The 27,351-nt window shown below is 41.6% G+C and overlaps 1 protein-coding gene across 3 annotated transcripts in view; it reads right to left on the bottom strand.

Moving 5' to 3' along the window:
• The window catches only part of Sox6 (SRY-box transcription factor 6), a 540,795-nt gene that overhangs the window by 42,245 nt on the left and 471,199 nt on the right, over positions 1-27,351 (bottom strand). The gene's annotated exons all lie outside the window — the stretch shown is intronic.

The following is a 27,351-nucleotide window of genomic DNA, read 5'->3' as shown; positions in this document are numbered from 1 at the left end:
CTGCTGGCATACTTGCATGTGACTGTCACTGTGATGGTCCCAGAGTCCTCCCTTCTCTGAAGGACAACCTTCCCCTGCATTTCATGGCAGGTGGGGATGGGACATCTGTCTCTGAAACCCACATATCAATATGCATATTCCAGAGGTCTTTCTAGTCATCCATTCTCTTTGATTTTCCTAGAAAATATTCTCAGTTTAAGAAAAGTTCCTGAAAGAGTATCAGTATTTTGACAGAGCAGGAGAAGAGGGGAGATTGATGCCATGCATTGTAAAAGCCCCAAGACAACAACGCTTACATATGATAATCTCTTTTCTTTCCTGAAAGTGACGTGTGCTCGCAATGCAGTAGCATCAGTGTGCTTTTAATCATAACAAAAAACACATCTAGGACCTTCCACAACACATTCACGCTGTCTTTGAAGTTAGACAATTTTTCTGACTTCATTGAAAAGAAATTCTTGTGCAAAGACACTTTCCCTGTAAAATATCAATATTTTGACAGAGTAGAAGACAAGGAAGAGCATCCCATGAAATACTGGTTAAATAGGCAGAAAATAAATCAATGATAAAAAGTGTTAGGGGCAGTGGGTTGCATTTTCAATTTGATAATATTAAGCACTGTGTTTGAGATTAAAGCCGGGCCCTGCAAAGCCAAGCCCTTTCATATAAATTTCTACTCAGCCTCCCAGAAGATTTCCCTTTCTTCAAAGAATAGCTCAGAATATTTATTTTCCAGCACAGAACCCTAAGACAGGCGGGTCCACCGGTTAGGCCTGTGCAGCTGAGCTAAGCATAGATCTACCAGTGCACTGAACGTGAACCTCTTAAACACAGGCCATGGCTATGGACACAGGTAGAGTCTGGAGAGGCTTCAGTAGAAAACGCCCCATCTCTGCTTGTGCCCATATGTAACATAGACAGAGGAGTGCATGTCCTTACAAGCTTATGTGGCAAATAACACATACCGACCCCTTAAACAAACCCTCCCAATGTACACAGTTTCAAAGTAGGATAATTTAGCGATATGAACAAAATTCTTCAGTGTAAACTTAACCCCATGCCCTACTCTTGAAATCTCCCTGGTCTTTCTATTGATAACAGAATGTGCATTCTCCATGCTGCCCCATGAGCAGACACTCTCTTATGCATTGTCAGTTCCAAACATGCAGGCCATGTGAAAGTTACTGGAAAAAAATTAAAAGTCAGCTCTGCTGTGTTGTAGGGACTATTGGCTCTCTAAGTGTTTTGAAATTATGATGTATGAGGTAGATGTTGCATATTAAATAAAAATATTTAAATGATAAAGCTCCCGTTAGTGAGAGCTGATGAATGTAAAATGTTATAAGCCACAAGATGGTAGCATCCATCATCTCCGTGTGTTAGCAGAGTCAATGATGAGGTGGCCTCCGTGCTGACAGACAGACTCTGATTATTATCCCTTATTTCCAGAGTCACTGAACAAACCACTCAGCTCCTCTGGCATTATTTTTAACTTTGCATTAAATTAGCAACTTTTCCCTGCCTACCGTGACAAGATTGATCAGTTACATCTTGGCACCAGTGGAGAGAGAATGAGTTTGGGGGTAAATAAAAGACCAAGGGTTTGTTCTAGTTTAGGCCAGGAAGTCAGCTGCCTCTTCCTGGCAACAAACCTGAGATTGTGATCTGGGGAAGGCACAGAGATGAAACAGTAAGCACACAATAATGGCTTTTCTTTGCACTTAGATAAAAGCTGAATTTTTGATGTGCACAGTATATTTTAATAAAATTTTATATACTGTGTTTTATACACTTATTGGCTATTCCATAATAATGTGTGTGCTCACAGTAAAATTGCTCTTAAATTTATGTGTGTTATTTATATGTTCCCACGTAACAATGCTTTTTGTTGTAAAAAATATTCTGTTTATTAATGTAACTTTACAACCACTGCATCCAAGATCCGTGGTAAATTAATGACATTTTTATTATTTTATAGTGTCATTAAATTTTTACTGATCACTCCATCAAACAGAGGCAGTAAAGGCCATAATGTAAACTGGGACACTTAGATCAGGCAGCAGGAAGACATCCATGGAGTCTGAGGAAAACTGCTGGCAATAAATGATATTTATACCATCTTTAAGCATGTGAGACTACTTGGATAAGTTTGGCAAAACCGTTTCAGTAGTAGAGTGGATGGTGTACTTAAATAACAGTTTGCTTGCCAAAGAGACAAGCCACTTTCAAACCATATGCAGGATGACGGATTGCAGTTGTCCCCAGAAAACCGACATATGAAATGTAACTCTGTGCCTCACCTTACCTCTGGGTCACCAAGGGTGGCCAGCCTGTACTGTGCCTTGAGTCCTTTCAAGGCAGTCCCTTTCCTACAATCAGGAGGGTAAATGGCAAATGCTCAGAAAGCCTTTGTTAGTCACTCTACAAATGGACATGTTTTATTGTAGACCTGTCTAGACAATGGTGCCATGCACTTCACTCCAGTGGTCTAAAAGAGAAGCACTTTACCTACCTTTATTCAAAAGCCCATTTGTATAGATTGCCTGAGTGTGGTGTCACAAAGCAAACAGCTGTGGGTTGGGGTGTTATTACATATACTGTAGTTTTAGAAGGTGAAAAATAATTATCTTGGGTTATTTTTACATGTAAAATACATGATAGTTAGGATGTGCTCTACACCGACTTTCTTAAATAAACTTAAATGTGTGTTATTAACTAATTGCCAAATATTCTACTTATGTATATATGACATAGTAAATAGAAAATTCTGTGCCCATATAACTGTGGAATTAGTAGCACCAATCTCTTGCATGGGGAATCTGACATGATTCTTTTTTATGTAAATAAGAATTTTGTTGTTACATAGTCAAATGAGCATTTAGATATTTAAAATGTTTTAAAACCTTTCAGATTTGCAATAAAGGTTAACACCACAGCTCGTCAATCACTTCTGTGCCCTCCCAAACCACAGGTATTGCAGTGTTCTGAGATACTGTCTACCCTGGAAGTTCCAGCTATGTGTAGTTATTGAGCACTTAATGAAGTCTTTCTGTCTTCCTCCCAGTTCCAAGTTTCATTCTTTCTTAGACACTTGATTTCACTTTTTATTAGACTGGAGCTTCAGTGTGGGAGTACATTGTCCAAAACTAAATCGAACAACTGCCCTTACCCAGCATCCCTCCTGACCTTCATTTACACCAGCTCCAATTAGCTAACAGTTTCAGTCTTCCTTCCTTCCTAACTCTTGTCTACTCAACCACCTGGGTGGGCTGCTTTTCTTTTCACAGAGTCTTTTGTCATCCCTCACGGCCTTCTGGTCATCTTTAGCGTAGTGTAAGCAGTCTGCCCTCCAGCCTTCAGTGTCTGCCACAGTGTCCTAACTGGTGCTGGTCCTGGCCACTGTCTTCTCTGGTCTACTGTCCCCACTGGTTCCTCAACTTATGTAATCCCAAGTGTCTAGATCAGAATCTTCTATTACTCCTATTTTCCACTGTATTTTGGTCAAACCCTGGCTTGCAAGGTACTTCATTCACTCCTGCCCACGTGCCTTTTCAAATCCAGAAATTGAAAAACAATCTCCCATCAGGCATCTTCTGCTAGGAATGGACAGTAGCTCATCTTTGGATACCATAATCCTGCCTTCCCCATAGCCTCTGGGACATGCTTCTTCTCTGCCTTCCTGTCAAGTTCTATTCATATTGAAAAAACCCACATTTTCTATGAATTCTATATCCTGTCTAATCAACTCATTTTCCATTATGCCCAAATTCTATGTCTTGACTACATAATTAGCCCCTGGGTTTCATCGAACTATGTTCAACAATAAGGGTTTGGTTCATGTACATTGCTGAATCTCTGTCATCAAGATCAAAGGATTTTACAAGTCTGGGATTCTATCTAAGGCCTTGATGTAGACCTTACACAGCAGTTCATATCTGTGTCTACAAGGACCTGGTCTTGTAAGGCCACACACAAGGGAGTAGCTAGAAGGAGCAAGGACCACCAGGTTTCCAACATTCAAGTTAGTGACTGAGATACTTAGACTCAACACGCTCTCCACTGCACTCATCAGAGTTCCTTGAAGAAGAGAATCTAAACAAAGCTTGATAAGAACCTTAAATATTTATGAAGGAGGAAGATAAAGAATTTTCAAAGAAAACAGAAAAATGCTTTTGATTATATAGCTTAATACAAATCTAACAGACTTTCTACAGGTAAATACAGACATCTTTGTAAACTCTTTGTCAAATACTGGCAACAGAAGATATTCCCTACCAAAGATATTTGGCTTAAAGCAGTACATATTTCGAAATAAAGTTTTATTTTATTTTGTTTTTCAAGCAAGGCAAATACAACATAAAGTGATTCTCTGTCCCATTGCCTGACCTGGATATCTTTCTATGATGTGATTCTCAAAAGATGTTCTCAACCATATACACAGTCCTATGATTGATTTTCCATACACATCTTATCATTTTATTTTATATTATGTAATTTACATTTAGTAATTTAATAATCAAAACTATGTTTGTGGCTTGAGAAAGTGGCTCAGAGAGAATGGACACTCACTTCACTGGCAGAGGATTACAGTGTGGCTCCCAGCACCCAGATAGGCAGCTCAAACCCTTCAGTTGTAGGGGTCTGATATCCTCTGGCTTCTGTGGGCACCTGCACCCATGTGGAGCTACTCACACTCTCACACATATATACATACATACATACATACATACATACATACATACATACATACATACATACATACACACATGTATACATACATACAAATAAAAGATAAATAAATGAAATATAGGTTTGACATGTTAGAAGGTAATTTTCTAGAGGAAGAAGCCTTGAAAGCACTGGAATTCATTTTCACAGGGCCACTCTGATGCTTCCAGAGTCAGTATTGATGATAATTAAGCCACTGACTGGGAGAAATACTGCTCATCATTGAACTCTACAGTCTAATGTTTGCTAGCTAACATTCTTAATTTATCTAGCTCCTAATGCACCCTTAACAGAAATATTGTGCTAGTACTCATGAATGAATTAAGCTCTGAGTTTTCTGACTGTGTTTACCCCAGAGCACAGAGATGCTTGTTGGAGGAGAAGAAGGAAGAGGGCATGTGCTGACCAACTTGTTAGAACAGAATTCTCTCCAATGAGAATTTCTGCCAAGCTGATCAGTACGTGGCCCTCTGTTCCTCTCGTTTCTAAAGAGGAAGTAAACTGAAATTTACCTGACTTTGCTTACATGCTCATCCTTCCATCTGTCATTAGAAACAGACATGTTTAACAAAGGAGAAGGCTAGACAGTAGACTGCTAACTGGTGTAAGAGGAACATTTACAAGAGTTGAGATTGTAGGGAAAATTGTTCATGCAAAGCCTGACATAGAATTAGAGTAAGGTGGACTTTCCATTTCACAGAAGGAGCCCAGTCCTGGCTAAAAGGTCATTCTATTGTCCAACTGATTTACACCCCATAATCTGTTTTTCAATTATTAACTATAGCTACATATAAATAATTAAAATATATTTAATTGCTTTTGTAAAAGTTCTGAAAAATAATTTTATTTTGTGTAAAAGTAAAACTAAAATAGAAGAAAGGGAAGCTATTTAGCAGGATTTAGCTACCAGATGAAAATCTGATGCAAAGCCAGTAAGTTGGATGTTATATCTTTAGAGTAGCTGAGGAGCCACGGGCACAGACCCATAAGCCAGTCGTAATATGCATTCTGTATGGTCTTGGTGACAGAAGAAAAAGATATGTAAAAAGAAGTCAACTAAAGATTTTGTCAAGAAGAAAAGCTTTAGTTGACCTAATTATAATGCCATCCAGGAAGAGAACAGCATTTTAGGAAAAACTATAATATTTGGGAGTCCAAAGAGCTCTGGGATTTGACATTCAGAAAACTCAAAGAAAGCTATACAGCATGCAAACAGAAACTCCCAACCAAGTAAGAGCTAGAGCTGATCAGGGAGTGAGAGTGACACCACGGAAGGTCAAGGGAGCCATCCAGACGCTTGCTCCTTACCATGCAGGTGGCAAGAACGTCTGAGTGCTTAAACATGGAAGTAAGATCCGGCTGCCACATGATTTCTGGGATTAAGGCCTAGATTTATTTCAGAGATGCTTAGTCAAGGCAACAGGAATGCATCTTTCCTTGTGTGGGTCAACTATTGATGCAGGAGAATACATAGTTTAGATAAGGATGCTGTTAATGGTTAGCTTAGAGTATTTACAATGTGTTATTAATTTATTTTCCCTTCTTTGCTTCTTTTTCTTTCTGCAAAGCATTCACACATATAATCTCTCAGGTACTCATTTATCTGTCACGTTATTTCATTAATCTACCCCAGCTCTGTTTCTGTCTTTCTGGAAAGCACTCACACATACAATTTTTTATTTAATCTCTGCAATTCCATGGCACCAGCATTTCCTTACCCATTTTATCGATTGGGAAGTGACAAACAGTAATTAAGTTTTAGAGTTTTGATCCTAAATTTACTTCGCCACAGACACCTACCTAAATTGCAGTTTAATGGTTAAAAATATAAAAATATTCTTAGATCCTCACCATTGTTTTCTAAGGCTATCCATGGTTATAAATGAGTCCATCTGATAAAGTCCTTACAGTCGTGTTACTACATTCTGACAATTGTATATTAAGAAGGAATTTGGACACAAGTGTGTATACACTGAAGAAAAGACCATGTGAGGGCAAGAAGGGCAGATATAGAAGCCAAGGATAGAGGCCTCAGAAAAAAGACAGCCCTGCTGGCATCTTGACCTAGGATTTTCTAAGATGAAAAAATGAATCTAAGTCATTTGAGGCACTCAGTCTGAGGTACTTGTGATACATAACAAACTATTGGAATGTCAGCTTTTGCATCTTACTTCACAAAAGCTTTCTTGTCAATGGGCAGTTTATCACATAATCAAAAAGCCCTTGGTCCTGCTAAGACTGAACCCCCAGTGAACGTGATTGTTGGGGGGAGGGCGGCAATGGGGGGAGGATGGGGAGGGGAACACCCATAAAGAAGGGAAGGGGGAGGGATTAGGAGGATGTTTGCCCGGAAACCGGGAAAGGGAATAACACTCGAAATGTAAATAAGAAATACTCAAGTTAAAAAAAAAAAAAAAAAAAGCAAAGTATAACAGTACAGGTTATTAGCCTCAGCAATGATTCTTCCAAAGCATTTGCAATCAGAACCAGAAGCAGTTCTGTGTTGATAATTCTATTACCTCTCCATCTGCCTATCCTCTGTCACCCGATTACCGACCTATCTACCTGCTTTTCTATAGTCTAGCTATCTAAGATATATCTACCCATCATCTACCTATCACTTATCAGCCATCTACTTACCTATCTACCTATCTACAATCTATCACTTAACTATCAACTGTCTATGAATAATCCTTCAAAGAAGAACATTTCCCCTTAGAGAGAAGGAAGGTTTATAATGACTCATCAAAAAGTTGTCAAAACCCAAAGATTCAAACTTAAATAAAAGAATCATAATCAATAAGGGTGACATGAGCTGTTCAGATTTCTTCTTGGGGTGCTTGGTTGCTTTTTTTAACCTCTGGACCATAGGTTCCCTGGGAAGGGAAAGTGTATCATGCCTCCCTCTGCCTCAATCGTACTGCCCTGCAAGGAGAGAAGGAAGCACATGTAGCACTCGCCTGCTGAGATGAGCCACTGTCAGCAGAGCTTCTTGTGGATAGGATTTAGGGAGCATTCAAAGACATTCTCAAATGATGTATGACAAGGGTCACCAAGCCAGAAAAGTTCTGTCTCTACTGTCCTGGCAACAACAGCATCCATGCACCTCCTACAACATGCCTGGACTCATGTCATCAACTATCACGTGACAAATGACAAGGTGCCATTAGTCCTAAAGACAGGAGCCGCTGAGTGCAATCATGTCTCTCTGACTGACGTTCTGGAGCCAAACGCCTTCTGTTTCAGTCATATGGTTTTAATATGGTTTTAACCAATTGCAAGGTTATTTATAAGTTTGCAACTCCCAAGTAGACTTATAAAGCACCCAGATTTAAGCAGATCCAGTTGTGTGGTAGCCAGAGTCCTGCTTATATGTGGTTTCAACTTCTTATTCCTGCACAGAGGCATGTGGCAGATTTGTTCCTGAATATTCTCTGATTATTCGGTAACAAGTTCACAAAAGGTTCCATTGTAAAATTACAGAAGCTCCTTTGAAAACTAACACATGATTTAAAAACAGGGAATTCTATCTCACTTAACCACCAATAAGACTCCATTAGTCTGACATTCCGCATATGAGAAAAGGACATCAAAACAAAACTAATGGCCAGCTAGCAAATGTCTTTGTCCAAAAATGGTATTTTGGGGATTATACAAATTTGATTTCAGATATCTACGTAATTTACAGTGTATATTGTTCAACATTATTTGTGGTAACACAGGTACAATTTATTCAAGCTAAAGACATCAAAACCATACGAGCCAAGAATGAGTATTTTCTTCAAAATCATGCATTGTGCTTCAGTTTCAGCAGGCCGACTGATAATTTTGAAGATGTTTCCCCCACAGAACTATAAACACATACAAAAAAGCAAAAGTGTAAGGCATTACCACATTGTATCTGTTTTAATTTATGAGCTGTATAAATATATCATATCCCCTAAGAGGTTTTCCTGTAATTTAAAGAAAATGTGTGTGCTGCAAAAATAGCATATGTTTTTAAGAGAAAAAGAAGGGCGCGGGGAAGCTGTCATTCCAGAAGGAAACATGAAGGCCTCTTTACTCAGAGAGCTCTGAGACCAGAGAGGCCAGGAGGCTTATTTGAAGCCCTGCAGCCCCTACCAACATTGCCAGTGCCTCCACCCCACCCCCCTCGTGGCCTCTAAGTTCTCAGCCTCCTGCTCCTTCCAACCTGGCAGCTCTGTGCCAGTCATGCTAGTCTGTTTACTTCATCAATAGAATCAAGGAGCTAGCTTGTCTCTGTGCTTTCTTCTAGCTCTGAAACTTTCTGACCCAATAATAAATCACCTCTACCTCTCCTAGATCTCCAGCACACACCGCAAAATCATGTCACTGTGTCATCAAAGTTCTTAGCAATTATCCATGTTCTCAAACGATGCACTCAAAATTAATCCCTTTGTCAGACAAGCCTAGCGAGCTGTGGTCATTTGGTCCCAAAAACTCTTTGGCCAATGCAGGCAATGGAAGGGGACAGGGGAAGGCAAGGGAAGGAGGCAATGAAAGTCAGAGGCAAGTTATTTTCATCTAATTGGCTTTAAATGTGTCTCTGTCTCCAGGCTGGTGTCCACTGTGGGGGCAGCAGGACACTGGATACTGTGCACCCATCCCGCCTGAAGGCCGAGTTTAACAGGACAGAAGAAAGATCCTGTGTATTTTACTACAGCCTTCTCCTAGGAGGAAAGGAGCACCATGGAGCCAAGGGACACCACAAATGAATTTGTAATAAAAATCACAAATAACTTTGGATTACATCTGATTGAAAAAGGAGCTTTGAGTAAAAATAAAACTTAGGAACTATTCTTACTTGGTAGTAATGTTAATAGGCATTTAAAAGAAAAAGAAAATATTTAGGGACCTTGTTGAAAATAGTACTCCAAGATGGCATGTCACAAAGGACAAAAGAAAGTATCCAACTGTGGCGATATGTGTTAATTGTATGGCTTTCCAAGGCTGTGGGAGAACTGGTATCAATTACAGTATAATTACCATTACTTCCAACAGAGTTAACATGTAGTTACTACAAAGTAGCACACAATTAACTGGTGTCACACTGCAGACTAAATAAGATACAAATTAAAAATTCCCAAATGGGGTCACAATACTCCTCTAAAAAATAAAAGTAAGCCTAAAATATAAAATTAAATTAAGCAAGTTGTCCCTGATACTGTCATACACAGCCTTTACACGTAATTATTTCAAAGGGGGGGCATTCATGAGATTCAAGTATGGGCACTATTATTACATTAAAAAACTGCACAAAGACAGAAATGTATACATTAACAAAGACTTTAAATTTCTTAATGTCAATCTAGTGCAGATAAAATTAGGGTTTTTTTCCCCACTTCTTTCAATTCTTAGGCATTGAACAACCCTTCTTTGAAACCAAGGGGATTATCAGTTTTTACTGATGGCCTATATATTTTGTTTTATTTAATCAACACTTGACAAGAAGTTGCCTTAGAAGGGCCACAGAGAAACGCAGAAATGAGTGGAGAAGAGTCCAGGAGACATGGGGAGGGGGCTTACACAGGCTAACAGGTTACTTGGTGTGAGGCAGTACATCCTGTCAATTCCTCATCAGGAGGTGACTGGAAGGCAGGAGGAATGGCTCAGCTCAGTCCATAGGAATTCCTTGTTGGATGTCTCCCATCAGCAATAACAACAAAGGGTATGAGGATGTGCATGGGGACACGTACAAGTTAAATAGCACAGCTCGGTTTAGTCGGGAGGGAGCTGTGATGAGGGAAGAGGACATAAGCAAAGGAGCTGTCTTTAAAACACAGCTACAGTGTGTCTGCTGTCTCCTTTTCAAACATCTGGGCTTCTGACTGAATTCCTGTGTAAGCGTTCTGCAGAAATGCTGCACAGGACTGTAGAAAGCTGATGGCTTTGTAACAGACTTCCAGGATAGAACTGTTGCTACAGTCCTAAATAATCAGAGAGGAAACTGCTATGGGATTGTCATCTTCTCGTTAGCATGCTAAGAATAAACTTCGTAAATAACATGTTAATTAGTGTAGCAGACAATATTTTATTAGCAACTTGTGTTTTGCATATTTTTGAACTTTTTTCTTTTAATTTCCCATGCCTGACTTTTCTTTCTTCCTTTTTTCCCCCTCTGTGGTATCCAATGCCTGCTTGAGATTAAATGCGGCTCGGCACATTTGTAAAAGGCTGTGCATCGTCTTTGAAAATTACATAAGCATATGTACAGATCCACAAAGCTTGGGGCAGTTTGTTCTCCCTGAAGTCAAAATTTTCCTCTTCTTACTGAACGTGAATCCTAGGAATCGACATTATCCTTGCTCCTGCTTCTGTAATGTACTAGATTTCTAGCCATTTGTTAGACACTGAGGAAGCCCAGCCTGGTCCAGAGGTGATGTGGAACAGCGATGGGCATGTGGGGATGCCAGGCCACTTCCTCTTGCTCCCCAGTGCTGCTGCATTCCTCTGACTATTGCAGTCTCAAAAAATGTGCTGGTCACTGTGTGTGAGGCAACTCCACCAAACCGAAGAAGCCAATACCCCAGCCAGTGCCCATTACACGTGTGATGTGAATGAGCTGGAGGCTCTTACATACCTGCAGTTTGTCACCAGAGAACCCCCAGACAGAGAGGGGTATGCTAGTAATTGCTGTTCCATCCCCTGTGTGAATAAACGACAAAGTAGATAAAAATAAAGACCCCCTGGTCTTGGCAACTGATTCTGATTGACACAACTTGAAATATTTTCAATTCAAAGTGTAGCCAGCTCGGAGTGTTTTATTTATTTTTATTATATTGGGGGGAGGTTGTCATCTCCACATTCAGAAATGAGAGAGTAAAATGCTTTACATCGTAGCTGAGACAGTGAAGTCTGGGACTGCACCAACTCTGTTTCTTAGTAAGTTGGAAGTCAGTCTTCAGAATTATGTTTCAACAATTTAAACACCAAGATAGTAGCAGCATGGGAATGGAATTTAATTTGGCTCATAAATTTGAGTTCCAGCTGATCATTCAGGGTCAGACTCTAAGCAGTAACGTGCTTTAAAATGTGGGATTTTGATTCCTTCAAAAAACAAGTGTTTCTATGTATTTGGACAACTTTTTCTGCAAAGATAGAAAGGGTGCTTTATACTTAAAAGAAATGTTCAACATCCTTAATCATCAGGGAAATGCGAATCAAATTGACTTTAAGATTCCACCTTACACCCATCATTCTGAGATTCTGAGATGGCTAAAATCAAAAACTCAAGTGACAGCTCATGCTAGCAAAGGTGTGGAGCAAGAGGAACACTCCTCCGTCACTGGTGAGAGTGCAAACTTGTACAACCACTGTGAAAATCAATTTGGCAGTTTCTCAGAAAATTCTACCTCGAGATCTAGCTATAGCACTCCTGGACATATACGGAAAAGATGCTCCATCATCCCACAAGGACACTTGTTCAACTGTATAGCAGCTTTATCTGTATCAGCCAGAAATGGGAAACAATCTCGATGTCCTTTAACTGAAGAAGGTAATACAGACCCAGAAAGACAAACATGGTGTGCAGTCATTTATAAGTGGACATTAGCCATAAAGTATAGGATAACCATGCTACCATGCACAGACCAAAGAAGCTAATTGATAAGGAAGGCTCAAGGCAGGATGATCGAATCTCACTGAGAAAGGGAAATAAAATAAACATCAGGGGTGGGTGGAGGGACGGAACTGAGTGGGACAAAAGGTAGTGAGAACAGAGGGACCAAGTGTGGGGATGATAGAGAATAGAGATATGGGAGAGAGAACTAGAATTGGTGGGGGGATCTCTGGGATGATTTAGAAACCTAGGACAATGGTATCTCCTAGGAACCTATGAAGGGGACCCTAGCTAAGACTCCTAGTGGTCCCTACCACTATGGAATCTGTAACAACCACCTCCTGTAACCAGGCAAGACTTCCAATGGAGAGATGAGGACATCACCCAGCCACAAAACCTTAGACCCACATTTTTTCTTGCCTACAAGGTGTGCAAGGATAAAGTTAAAGCAGAAATTGAAGGATTGATCAATCAATGACTGCTCCAGCTTGAGACCCATGCCATGAAAGGGAACCTACTCCTGAAATTATTAATGATGCTCTGCTTTACTTGAAGTCAGGAGCCTAGCAAAACTGTCATCTGAGAGGCTTCATCCAGCAGCTGATAGAAACAGATGCAGAGACCACAGCCAAACACTAGGCAGAGCTCAAAGAATCTGTGGAAGAGTGAGGGATTGAAGAAGCCAGAGAGATCAAGGATACCATAAGAAAAACCTACAGAATCAATTTGCATGAGCCCATAAGGGATCACAGGCAATGAACCTCTAACCAGAGAGCATGCACGAGACAGACCTAGGCACTTTACACATATATAGCATGTGCAGCTTAGTCTTCATGTGGGATCCCTAACACTAGAAGCAGGGCCTGTCTCTGATTCTATTGCCTGCCTTTGGATCTCTTTTTCCTAACTTGGCTGCAAGTCTAGGCTCAATAGGAGAAGGAGTGCCTAGACCTGCTACAACTTGAGAAGCCGAGGTAGGTTAAAAAACACAGGAGGCTTCCTTTTCTCAGGAGAAAGGGAAGGAGGAGGAGAGTGAGAGTGATGAACTGACAGGGGAGGAGGGAGGGGCAGTTTTGATGGAGATATAAAGTAAATGAATAATTAATTAAATAAGTAATTAATTAAAAAATTTTAAATGTATTACTTCCAACTTTAAAAAGTAGAGACTGGAGGAATGGGGAGAAAAGGTGCTTCATCCATGGTCCATGTAAACTGTTTTCTAAACGAAATGAGAGCAGCTCTTCCAAGAGCCTGAGAACCTCTTAACCAAGCACACATGCCCTCCCCACTCTGCCTAGTCCATGAGAGACCTAGAAAACCAGCAGGGGCAAAGAAATCATTCACTCAACCCCAACACTAGCTAAGGAAATGTTCTTAAAATGGATCTACATGATCTCAAGGAAACAACAACAATTCCAACTTCCGATCTGAGTACCATAATTAGCAGAGGTTCTAAATGTTTGAGAATTTTTAATTGTAATTTCAGACTAATTGATGAGCTAAGAAGACTATGAGAATAATGATTACACAAACTATTTAAGCTTTAAGAATAGAATTTCCTTCTATTTTGTGTTTGATTTTTGTTTTTGAGACAAGTCTCACTATGTAGCCCTGCTGGCCTGAAACTTGCTGTGTAGATCAGAGTGACCTTGAACTTGAAGTGATTCTCCTGCCTCTGCCTCCTAGGTGCTAGGATTAAAGGTATGCAACACGCCTATTAAGATTTAATTCTTATAAAACTCTCCTGTCACATGTAATCCAAAGAAAAGCAAAATAAGACTAAATTTGTTTTTTAACCAAGTAAATAAGCTCCTATTTAAATTTGTATTGATTAGAACAGTCAGTTTTAATAAATGAGGTGATAGAGTAGCAAGTAGTAAGTTGATTAATTAAGACACAACCAAGCAGGTTAAGACCTGTCATTCAAACAGGACTTGTGAGCTTGTTCTCCTGTGGGTGCTAGGAACTGAGGACAGACTATTAGAAGGCTGAGACCCAAAGAAACAATCCTGAAAACGAATGTGTCTATTTAGCAGCTGTCTGGTTTAAAATCTTAGCCTTCCCCTGAAGACCAGTCAAGATGTCTGTGCTCTTACTTAACTAACATCTTCTAGGTCTCACTTACTGCTGGGACGGGGGTGGGGGTCATCTGGACACCAGAGCTCTTGGGCACAGCAGACCTGATTTACTTGAAATGGACAGCATTTCCTCTCCACAGCCTCTCCTTGCCACCACCACCCACAAGGATCATAAACAAAAAATTACTTTATTTATGGAAAACCAGAGAGGACACACTACTTATTTATGCATCAGCTTAAGGCTGCCAAGTTCATTCCATTCCAAGGAGCCTGCAGGCAGGAAGCCCAGAGTATGGCCACAGTTCCCTTCTAAGTAGAAGCCACTGCCTTACTTCCCAAACCTGCTTCATAGACACCGAAGCCATGGTGACATCAAACACACCATCAAGTCCTATGCCTACAATCTTATTGGAGGCCATAATCTACTGGTGCTTCAGAACTCCCTGAGGGAGGTTCAGTATCTGGAGCCTTGCCTGAGTCCCCGAGAGAACAGGCCTCATGCCTTAGCACCTAGCCTCGACCCCTTTTGCCATTCTGCATGGCTTCATTTCCAAGAGTTCACTTATTTGTAGACATAGATCAAGCCATCAAGAAGATAGTCGTTCATGTCAGCTTCTAAAGCTCTACAACTCAGCACTCACTTCAACAATGCGAATTCCTGAAGCTTCTCAAGGCCAAGACCTCTTGCCCTTAACATTTAAATAAAGGAAACAAACCTTAGATTCTGTGCAAGTCTGTACACCCCCCACACCCATAATGTGCTACCTCATCCTCATGAAGTAATTCCTTTTCGGTTTGGGGGTATCTTTCACAGGATGCACAAGCTAGAGCTCCCATATCTGTGTGGCTACAAAAGATACAGACTGTATAAGGAAACATGTTCATTTTGTATGGTAACCCCTCACCAGAACAATCTTCCTGGAGAAAAATCACCAGTAGTCAGACACTGCACCCTAACTGCAGCTTAAGATTGTGGTGGGAGTAAGGAAGGAGAGGTGGGGAGATGGGGAGAAGCCAGGATGAGGAGAATGGCAGCAGAGTGCATAGGGAGCAGATCAGAGAAAGAACACACCCTCATACACATGAGGAGACAGAGACAGAGCAGGGCACAGGCAACACCTCACCCACCACAGCCAGCAGTGAGGCAGAGCAAGTAGGGATCCTGACTGCAAAGCCCCCTGAAGCCCAGCAAGAGGTAAGTAAACTTCTACAAGGTCAGTATTCCCTGGAGAGCAACACAGACACACAGACATGTGGAGACGCTGAAAGGAAAATATAGCTTCAGTGGGGCAGAGGAACACATGCAGTCATAATACAGTTTCAGTGGGGTGGGGGGACGGTGCACTCATAGTCCCATTTCTCCTCATAAGCACACAGCTAACGAACACAGATTTTAGATTCAGTGTCAGGGAAGGGCATAGAGAGGATGAGGACAAGGGTTCTTCCTTTGAAATACCAAAAGAGTAAGCCACAGTGGGGCTAGGAAGACACAGACCACAGGGGAATGGGTAGGTTCTCAGTTTCTCTCTTGAGAGAGGAAAGCAGAAAAGAAGAGCTTTGCCGGGATTTTCCTGACAGGAGAATGAGACTCCCGTCCCAGACAATTTATTAGTCATAAATGCCCACAAACCATACTAAGTACTTCAGCTTTTCATTTCTGTTTATAGCCACATATGCCTACCTTTGTCTTCCTGGGAAGGAATAACTCATTAGTTGCTATGTAACAAGTTCACTGTCTGAAAGTTTATCTGGGGAAATACTTTTTACCTCAGTCAGTTACCCTCCCTTCTCCCCATCCCCCACTCTGTCTCCTTTACCCCTTTCTCCTGTGCTCAATCATGGCCAATTACTTACTCTCTCCCAGGTATTTAAGACTGTCACTGGAACCTCATACCCTACTATCTTGGAGCCTGGTCCTCAGTATTGCCCCATGAAAAGACAAATGCCCATGTGCTGGCATATCTACACTTGGGAGCTGGGCCCCATCTGGATATTTCTCTGCAGTCTTTCTAGGATGCCTGCCCATGAGATGAGAAGCACTTCCTGCCCACCTCTGTGCAATGTGAGTGCTGGAAACCATGAGGCAGTCAGATTCACACACCCTCCTTTCCCCACACAGACTGTCCTTCACTACTCTTGCCCACAGCCTGTGTATTTATCATTTCTGCCTTCCCAGTGAGTAAACAAAGGCACTCGAAAGTAACAGGCCAAGGTGAAGGCCACATGGTTAAAGTGAATGGAGCATTCATTCATTAGACCAGAACAGAGACTCTGACCTCACTGGGACTTACTTAAAGATGTTTTGTTCCTTCTTCAACTGCTGATGTTAGCCTAGACCTAGGGATATTATGTTATGGCAGCTGTGGTCTAGAATACAGAGGGCTAAATCTGCTCCTAAACTCATCTGCAGGGGCCTTACCAATTTGTATGGGACTTCATACTTGTAAAAGGACAAAAGGCCCTTCCCCCTTGTTTGTGGTAGGGATCAAATTCAGGGTCCCATGCATGCCATGCGAGTCTACCACCGAGCTTCAATCCCTAACCCTAGGAAGCTCTTGATAGGCCAATGTAACTTTTCAAACCATGAGTTCATAGAATTGTCTCTTTAAATTTGTTTCTATTCTAAAGGTAGAAAAACCGAGATTGATTATAATGTTGATAGCTTACTATCAACATATAGAATAGAATTCCAAAGTTAAGGTTTGCCTTTTTCATAAAAACTATGTTAATTTTCCAAAATAAAATAAATTCAAATGAACTTTGGTAGGAGTTACTGAGACTGGCAGCCAAGAAGATATGTGAGCAGGGGCTGGTGGGTAGTGCGTACATAAGATACTCTTTGTGTTTCTTCAAAGCCAGTGCTGTTGACTTCATTTATAAAAAGACATAAAGGGCAAATCAGGGTTGTACCAAAAATAAAAGCAAGCGTTTCTCTCCATAGCAGGAAGACAGTACTTTGGGAAATTCTAATCTTAGTTGCAAATGTCAAGATTACAAACTGGATCTTAGCTAAAAGTGAACCTCTATCAGAGTGTTCCTGGAGGTACACTGGGGACAAGCAGATTCAAGACAAAGCTGACAGAGGAGCCGGGAAGGAAGAAGTTCACGTCATTGTAGAATTCTTACATACACTCTACAGACGCACAACTGAGACCCCCACCAAAAATGAAAACTGTCAAACATAGCAGCGGTCATCACCTTCGAGAGAGTTTTGACCAGAAAACACACATACGTGGGGTGGGGGTTGGGGGGCAAGAGACTGATTTTAGGGTTCACTAGGATACATGGCAGAGACCGACACTGTGACAGATGATGAAGTCTGCCAGCTACAATGGAAAGGACTTTAGCTATGAAACCATGAGTGTGGAGAGCTTTACTCTCCTAGATCCCTGTATGCAGATCAGCTAATGATCTCAGCTCTTGGGACGTCATCTTTACCTGCAAAGTGCAGTGATAGACAGTTATGTGTAAGGAGGGCTGTGTGGGCCAGCTGTAGTTGATAAACAAGAAAAAATGCTTTGAAGACAGAACACAGACATCCTCATATTCTCAAAACTGCAGCTGCTAGGGAGTCTCCTCAGCTAAAGAAAGAGGACTAATGTTACTTGTCTCACTCCTGCTAGAAAGGCTTTTGTAAATCTTTAACGAATTTGAGCTAGTAAGAACCAAAATGGATTCATATAAAATGGATGTAACAATGGAATATTACTCAGCTATCAAAAACAATGACTTTATGAAATTCATAGGCAAATGGAGGGAACTGGAAAATATCATCCTGAGTGAGGTAACCCAATCACAGAAAAACACACATGGTATGCACTCATTGATAAGTGGCCATTAGCCCAAATGCTTGAATTGCCCTAGATGCACAGAACACATGAAACTTAAGACGGATGATCAAAATGCGAATGCTTCACTCCTTCTTTAAAAGGGGAACAAGCATACCCTTGGCAGGGAATAGGGAGGCAAAGATTAAAACAGAGACAGAAGGAACACCCATTCAGAGCCTGCCCCACATGTGGCCCATACATATACAGCCACCCAGTTAGACAAGATGGATGAAGCAAAGAAGTGCAGGCTGACAGGAACCAGATGTAGATCTCTCCTGAGAGACACAGCCAGAATATGGCAAATACATAGGCAAATGCCAGCAGCAAACCACTGAACTGAGAGTGGGACCCCCTGTTGAAGGAATCAGAGAAAGGACTGGAAAGCTAGAAGGGGCTCGAGACCCCATATGAACAACAATGCCAACCAACCAGGGCTTCCAGGGACTAAGCCACTACCCAAAGACTGTACATGGACTGACCCAGGGCTCCAATTGCATAGGTAGCAATGAATAGCCTAGTAAGAACACCAGTGGAAGGGGAAGCCCTTGGTCCTGCCAAGACTGAACCCCCAGTGAATGTGATTGTTGGGGGGAGGGCGGTAATGGGGGGGTATGGGGAGGGGAACACCGATAGAGAAGGGGAGGGGAAGGGGTTAGGGGGATGTTGGCCCGGAAACCGGGAAAGGGAATACCATTCGAAATGTAAATAAGAAATACTCAAATTAATAAAGAAAAAATGGAAAAAATAAAATGGATGTAAAAAAAATTCTGTTATTGGCATCAACTTAAATCATTTCATATGCTACTAAGTGCTTGCTGTATACTAAACATGCCTAGAAAATATGTGTGCTTTGACTTTAACTCTAATAAAGTATTACACAACATATATATTTCATATACTATACATGTATGTGTACCATATATCATATGTGCATGGGTCACTAGTACAAGAATTATAACATGTAACAGAGAAAGACTAGACTGAAGTCATACTATGTAAACTTGAGAGTCACTATCATTGATTGATTGTCACCTTAGGAAATGGATGCTGTTCTGAGTTCTGGAATGCACACTGGCCAAAATGTTGGGGAGTTGGGTCTTGTACCCTTTCTCAATGCCTTTCATTTTGGAGTAGGCAATAGCTCCAGTCCTTTCTGCTTCCCTTTACCCATGCACAAGATGAGAGCCTATACTAACTGATGTGTAGAAGCCATACCTAATTGTGCCACTCCCTATGTCCAAGCATTCAAAAGCATGAATTTATGGAGGGCCAGATCTATTCAAAACACCACAGACCCCATTAGCAATTAAACAAACAGCCAACACCAAAACTGCTTGTGTGCTTATTTTCCTGCACTGTCACAGGACTTTGTCTCACCTTCACCTGTGTACCTGGGTTTCTTCCTAGTTGTTTTTATTCCCACTCTTTTCCCTGTAGATCTTATTTACCTGCTTCATATTATGTGGCACTGCAAATCATTCATAATGACTTTTGTCTGCATTAAGGCAAGGCACACAGTTCTGTTAAGCTTTCCCCTCTTAACTCCAAGAGAATTAAGCCTCAAAACTCTACTTACTGCTACATAGTTAAGGCATTTGAGTAGAAGGGTTTTAAAATGAAGGTGATGCAGATAGATTACAGTACAATCTAGAATAGCTCACAATCCCTGTTCTTTAACCTCGTGGGCCCTTTTAGAGGATCCAGTATGCCAGAATTCTTTCCACAATCATACCGAGATGTTATTTGTTCATTTCATTTTTTCTGTATAATACATACAATTATGCTCAAAATGTTATATGTCTAGGATAAAACTTTAGTGACAAAGAAGAAAAGAGAGCCTGACTTTCCGAAATGAGTCAGGCACTAAAGGAGTCTGTAAACATTAAAAACAAAGTTGTCTGCATGATACTTTTGCTTTACAGAGCATGGCTAGTGTTGAAAATGTTGCTAACATTGATATCTAATTATCTTGTTATTGTTTTAAATAAGTATTGTAATGTTTCATTTTTAATGTCTAATATGATAGATGTTGGTTATTATCACCCACGGTGTCAAGTCTCTGAAGTCTTTGAATATTTTCAGGAATGTAGAAGGGTCTTGAGATCTCAAGAGTTGAGGACACCGGGAAGTAGAAAGATTAGACCTGGAAAGATAAAGGCTTAGAAAGTGCCTGCCCTAGTGAGGGACTTAATTGACAAGTATGTTCTATACATCGTCCAGATAATAGCTCCTCCAGAAGCTGGTCACAAAACCACTACCTGACTCGGTTGAGTCTTAGCACATTTACTAGAAGCAGTGATAACTGGGTTCTGCATTTTGACCTAAATACGTGGAAACAAAACTGAAGCTTCCTATCTGTTCCAAACCTTCACCTCTGTCCTTAAAAAGCATCGTTAAGCCCTGAAAGCCTGTACGAGTCCTCACCATTCTTTCCAGTGAGAGTGCAGAGGAAGTAAGAAACACAACCAAGTAAGTTTTTTTTTTAATGAATTAAGCCTTAAACCAGTAGCTAGGCAACCAATGAAATAGCCCTGACAACAGGGAAGAAAGAAGGTAATGGCTGCATTCAGCCAGAGTCTACACACAGCACACAGAGCTGTCCAGTGCTACTGGTTCAAATGCAAAATGCAACATTAATAAACCCTCAAGCTCTCTTCTAATTGAATAGAGCTTCTGATTTGTGTACATTCTTCAAGTATAACTATAGATGTTTTCTCAAAAAGCATGCAGGAACACATGTGTTTATATAGCATGCTCCTGATAGTAGCATGTTCATTAAAATGGAGCTTCAATATACACCTTGGTTTAATTTCTAAGTAAAACTGCCCTTTCCATCTTTTGGAGGTGTGGGAAACAAACAAGATGATGGAGAGAAGACATGCTGGGTAAACTGGTCTTAACTAGCCTTTGCTTCCCAACCTAAGAGACAGGGACAGCAGAGCCCCTATGCTCGACAATCAAGAGAGACACTGTACGTAATGGGTAGTATTTGGGGAGCATAAAGCACTTTTTAAATATTGTTTATCGTGTTAAAAGTATCGCACACTGTCTTTTGAACTGACTGCTGTTCTTCTTTGCAAACAAGATGATCACAGACTCTGCCTCTTCCTATGAAATCTCCACTGTGGTCTAAATTCCTCCATAGGATTTTGGGAGCAAAGGAAACAGAGGAAACACTGCAACTGATCATGCCAGTCAAATTGCAAAGACGATATCCCAATCAATTGGTTCTGCATACACTTGGTTTGAAAACAGTAAGACCCCACTGGTCTGTATAAGGCGTTCAGTCAGTCCACAGTTTGCTAAGTAATTTGCTCTCGGCCCCATTTCAGTTACTGCTGTATGGCGGCATTGATCTTTTGATTATGCTTACCTTGTCATGCAACAGTAATATCTGAATCAGCTGTAGAAATAACAAGAAGCCGTGGCAACTGACCACGAGCCACCGAGTCTGCTTCCTGTTTCCCTTCCCCCATTACAGGGGAGGCTTTATACACTGTGGTGCTGATGGGCTGAGCTGTGCAAAGTCAGGCAAGGAACAAGGCTCTAGGCTAGGGAAAATGCAACAGTGGCTTTAAAGAAACCAGCAACCATTTACAGTGTGCCTTAGTGAGGAGCTTGCCATACACAGTACTAGTTTATTTGCCTGGGAAAAAGAAACATTTGAGCATGAGCAATCTCAAATACCAGGCTAAAGGGCTATTAAAAGAAAGCATTATTAAATCTATTTAATTAGAAGAAAACAAAACTCCCCAGCCAACGACAGGTCATATTTGAATATTATTATCTTGTTGGCTCTACCCAGGTTCTAGTAGGTAACTAGTATATGAAACCTCTCCAAGGGTCAGCAGGAAGGCTTGGCACATAAATCCACTTAGTAGCAAACCTGGAGATCTGAGCTCAGTCTTCATAACCCACATTAAGGTAGGAGAGAACTAACTTAAAAGAGTTGTCCTCTGATTGCCACACATGACATGTATGCTCCCACAATCATGCATACAGATCCCATAAAAATAATAAATACAATTTTATAACTTTTTTAAGTGCCTTTGAATAAAAGAGCAAAATGAACAGGTGAATTTGTGATGCCTGGTAGGGTCTTCCAAGCCATCACACTATTTGTAGACACCTTGGCCCCTAAGGCACGGTAGTTCCACCCTGCATCACTGGAGTGCATCAGAGAGAGAACAAAATTAGCACAGAGTTGACACACTACAGTTTGAAAGTGAGAAAGAAGCGGATACCATTTTAGCATCTTCCACTACTCCCAGACAATCTTTTAAGGAGAAGAACCTCACTTTCATGTCATAGCTCTGACCATTGGAAGTCTGAAAGGTAAAGTGATTTACTTAGATCAGAGTGTCAGAAAACATGACAGGGAGAACAGAGACCCATAATGAATCAACATGGAGACCAGGCTGTCCTGTCTCTCATTGACTGAGTGGCCTCACATAGCCTCTTCTCTCTCTCTCTCTCTCTCTCTCTCTCTCTCTCTCTCTCTCTCTCTCTCTCTCTCTCTCTGTGTGTGTGTGTGTGTGTGTGTGTGTGTGTGTGTGTGTAGGAGAGATACAGATTTATATCTGTATACAGATACAGATACAGATACAGATACAGATACAGATACAGATACAGATACAGATACAGATACAGATACAGATACAGATACAGATACAGATACAGATTTATATCTGCATCACTCAACCTTCTGTTTAGGGATCCAGGACCAAAAAACGGCTTGGCAGGGACAAGGCACTGTGGAGACAAAACAGGAGGCTCATGCTTCTCTGTGTCTAGCTTTTCCTTATTCCATCAAAGGTTTGCAACTGTCAGTATACAAGCTCTTTTGTATGTCCCAGGCTTAACACTGTCATAGAAAGTTGTTAACTGAATCAGATACAATTCTCTGTGGAAATAGTAACTCCTGATGAGAAGCACCAAGACTTAAGTCCATGTTTGCTCTAAGCCTGGACTTGTCAGGGAGCACCTTCCTTTCTCTGGGGCTATTTCTTCTCTGTAACCAGTAGCCACTACCAGATAAATGTATTGTTCCTTTCCATTCCTTCATGCAAGGGGGTTGGTGGTGGTGGTTGAATAGTTTGGTTTTATCAGATTTCAGCAAATCCAGGACCATGAACGGGCAAAGCAACTTCTCTACCACAAAACTCCATCGTCTACTCTGTACTTGCAGTCAGAGCCCATGTACTTCAGATGTAGGTAAAGTGTGGTCTTTGAGTCACCATAGCTCATTTTGACATCTGCTGAGGGCCAAAATCCTTCTCAAGCAGTTCCCAGAGGGAGGGGTAGTTCAGGCCACCTGTGTATGCCTGTGCAGCCTGCCCATTTCTGAGCACTGTGACCTGACATGACGCCTATACAAGAACATTCTCCAGCCAATCACTGAGTCCACATTCCTACTCAAACATACAACAGACCATTCATGAAGAAGGCCACCCTGCCATACCTCTCTCTTAGCCAGATGCCCCGAGCTTAGCTCTAGGACATTTATAAGCAGAGCGGTTGAAATTCTGCAGTGGATTTTCACGACGAAAATGCTTAGAATTATCAGAACAATAAAGTATGGTAAGGAATCCATCATAATATGATCTAATCGCACTGGTGCTCCAGCACAGATGGGGCCGGCTGGCGTTCTTAGTGGGAAAAACTAACTTAGGACAGAGACTCCGCCTTCTGCTGGCAGGATGCTCACGGTGTGTGTGTGTGTGTGTGTGTGTGTGTGTGTGTGTGTGTGTGTGTGTGTGTGTGTGTGTGTGGTGAGCGCACAGAGGCTCTTAGAGATGATGGTGCAGAAGAGCTCCTGGGGTGCCGTTACAGTCTATTGTCCCCACAATCTATGTATTTAGCAGACCCTGAACACCCTGCAACAGCTCCAGAGACACTCCACTGGGGCCGTTCTGACCGATCAAATCAGTGATGTTTTGGCAAAACAGAGATTTGCTCAATAAAGTGAAACAGATCATGGATAAATATATATTCACAAGGACACACACGTGAGCCTGTGTGTGCTATGGAAACACAGCTTTGCTGTTCCTGGGCCATAAATGTTAGTCCACCCTGTTATACATGCAGTATCTGTTTAATGACACTGAGTGTAATAAATGTGACAGACCATGGTACACACTGGCCTGTGATCCCCATCCCCTTCAGCTCCGGAAGGTACCATCTATCCTATTTGGCCTCATTTCAGCTAAAGACAGTCACCTCCGGTCCAATCCTCATTTCAGGGCAGCTTTCTTGCAAGGACTGACTGGCACTAATATACAAAACTCATTCTCCTCTCTAAATTTGGAACAATTCTCAATAACTGTGGGGTCCTGGAGCTGATGGAGGAGTTGTTGATGGAGGCACAGTGCCAGCCATTTCTCACCCAGTCCTGCCTTGTCCCTGTCCCTCCTACAGACAGTAGTTTTGGAGAGTAACCCCCGACACATACATATACACACCTGCCACTAACATCCAGCTAATGGCATACTTCCCAGGGAGCCCAGGTGTGTGCTACATTATTTTGTAAAGAATGCTCAAGAACGAGAGAGAAGTATGCTTAGTCAATGATAAGTCTTGTGACAGTAATGCTGTAAAACTTACCGAAAACTGTGATGTAGGGCCCAAAGAACAAATTCCTAAGTCTAGTTTAAAGGTCTTTATATTTAATGCAAACTGGGCCAGCAATTCAGAGGTGGCAATTTTGAAACCAGATAGTAAACTGGACTTGTCACAATCCACTTCCTAGTCTTACTGCATATTATATACTTTTCCTTTTTATTTAGAAGAGAAGGTAAAAAGGAATAGAGGTACCCCTATGGTACAAATGTCCCAAAATTAAGATGGAGCTCTAAGTCATAAGAGAGCCAAAGCTGCCTTCGGGGCTCTGGATGGGCCCCTTGATGCATCCCTCTAATAGCAAAGGGTCTAGCAAGCACAGAAATTCCCTCCAGAAGCCAACAAGGTCACACAAACTACCCAAAGCCAGCCGTCAGGAGGGCTGAGATCCTGTAAGAGCTACTAAACATATATGGCATCCCTAAAGAGTATGGGCGTTCAGGGTCCCAAATTCAACTCCAGTGAAGTTATCTACTGACACAATGAGACCCTCCAGCTGGAAAATCAGAGCTCCCTGGTTCTGTGAAAACCACACTGCTGCTTACCTTGAGGGACTTGGTTCTCTTCAGCATGTTATATTTTACATTGTAGTTTATCAGTGTGTTCAAAGTCAGCCTCACTTCTGATTTTCCTCTCATACCCTCCAAGGAAAAATATAGTTTTCTTTTTCATTTTTAACTTCAGGTTTCTTCCTCCCAAATGAATTAAGAAAAGCCGATGGAAAATAAAAATTAAGCTTTGGAATTTGAAGTGCATAGTGTCCATATTTGACCTTCAGTGCCAACTGATCGTAGTAAGTAACTACATACGATGCAAGGCACTCCTTTTTTAATTTATGGTTCTACAGGTAGGTGTGTTGCCTGAGTTTATGTATGGTGTGCCAGGTCCTATAATGGCAGCCACAGTTACAATGAGAACTCAGGGGAACATTTCATCTTTACTAGGCTTTGGGAGGCCAGCTCTCTCTGAGGTTAATCTAGTCCACATGAGGCTTGGAGTGTCCCATCATATTACCAGGCCTCTCAGCCCCATCTTACCCTGAACCCCAGATGTTTACTGATGTGGCCCAAGAGTACAGCAATAAGGTCAAGAGATTGGGAATGAGTTATACATTTGCGCCCCTTGTAAAGAGTCACATTGTTTTCCTAGGAGAGTCTCAACCTTATGCAGCTGTGAATGTGACCTTATTTTGAAGTAGAACTTTTATAGACGTTATCAAGGTGGAGTAAGGTCAAAATGGGTTAGAAAGTAGACAAAGAAGACAGAAGGCAAATAGAAAAAACAGGAGGAAATCGAGGTAGAGCAGACAGAAGCCAGGATTCCTGCACCAATTAGAAGGCAGGAAGAGAAGGGAGGACATGGCAGGAAAGCTGCCGAGAGCACAGCTTCTACCACAGCTGGGGAGGGACCGGCCTCCAGAGCCATGTAGCTCAAGTCCCTGCTCTCTGCACCAGCCCATGTACCCTTACGTAGGAAAGAGTCCCACCTGTGTCCAGATGGTCACACCACACACCCACACATGGGAGTACAAATAGCACCACACACTCCAACTTCTTCCAGAGCAAAGAGAAAAGCCCTGCAGGGAACTAGGGAAACTACAGACTTTGCTACTATTGTGCAAACTCTGCCACTGTGTCCTCAGCACAGTTAGTGAGGATTGAAACAAAGGGGGAGACTCCTGGCCTGGGCTCAGCAGCCTGCAGTTCCGGTTTACTGAATAAACACATGTAAGTGTCTTAACATTTACTTAACTACTATTACTATGGTCTGTCACAGAATTCATCTGTCTGTCTATAGTAGTCCCACATTTAAAAGTAAATAAATAAACAAACATTTCATCATAATTTAGTGCCCAGCAAGTATTTTGTGTGTATAAAAGGAAAGATTTGTCTTGTCAGGCACATTCCTCCCAGTCACCCCATTTCCATGCTTCTTCAGGAGGCCAAATGGTCTCTTGTACATCAATCAGATCTCATTCACACCCCAGACAGATCCAGTGTGGATGAACTAAAGAGGCTTCCCAGAACCCTCCAGGTCTAACATACTTTTCCCAGGCTATGCCTGTCACTTCCTGTCTTCTGCTGCTCCTTCTCCTATGACAGTCTGGCCACACTGGTCTGCACACCCATAGCTCTGCCTGTCTGGAGTGCCTTCCATCCTGCTCCTGTGGCTGTACCACGGTTTCCTCCAGGTCTCTATCCTGAGTCGTAGGCCCAGACAGTCCTTAATGCCACTGGCTTCTTCCCTTCTAGTTTCCTCTTGGCTCCTAGACATGTACTGACTCTGCCTTGTATGCTACCTCTTCAGGGCCTCTTCCCCTGTTAGCCTGTGCTCTGTTTAGCCCAGGCCTTTGCTCAGGGCTCCCTTCTGCTATGTGAGTCTATCTCAGAACATGTACGACATAAGTGATTAGCTGGATCAAAAAATGATAAAAAAGCAAATACAGTCTGAAGCTTGCTTGTTTGGGTTTTTACTTTTCGATGGAAAGCATAGCATTAAATTTAATGGTGAGCAACAA

The sequence above is a fragment of the Rattus rattus genome, chromosome 2, assembly GCF_011064425.1.
Source record: "Rattus rattus isolate New Zealand chromosome 2, Rrattus_CSIRO_v1, whole genome shotgun sequence".
In the NCBI taxonomy this organism is placed as follows: Eukaryota; Metazoa; Chordata; class Mammalia; order Rodentia; family Muridae; genus Rattus; species Rattus rattus.
Note: the sequence above shows the minus strand (reverse complement) of the source record. Positions and strands in the feature narration are given on the sequence as shown.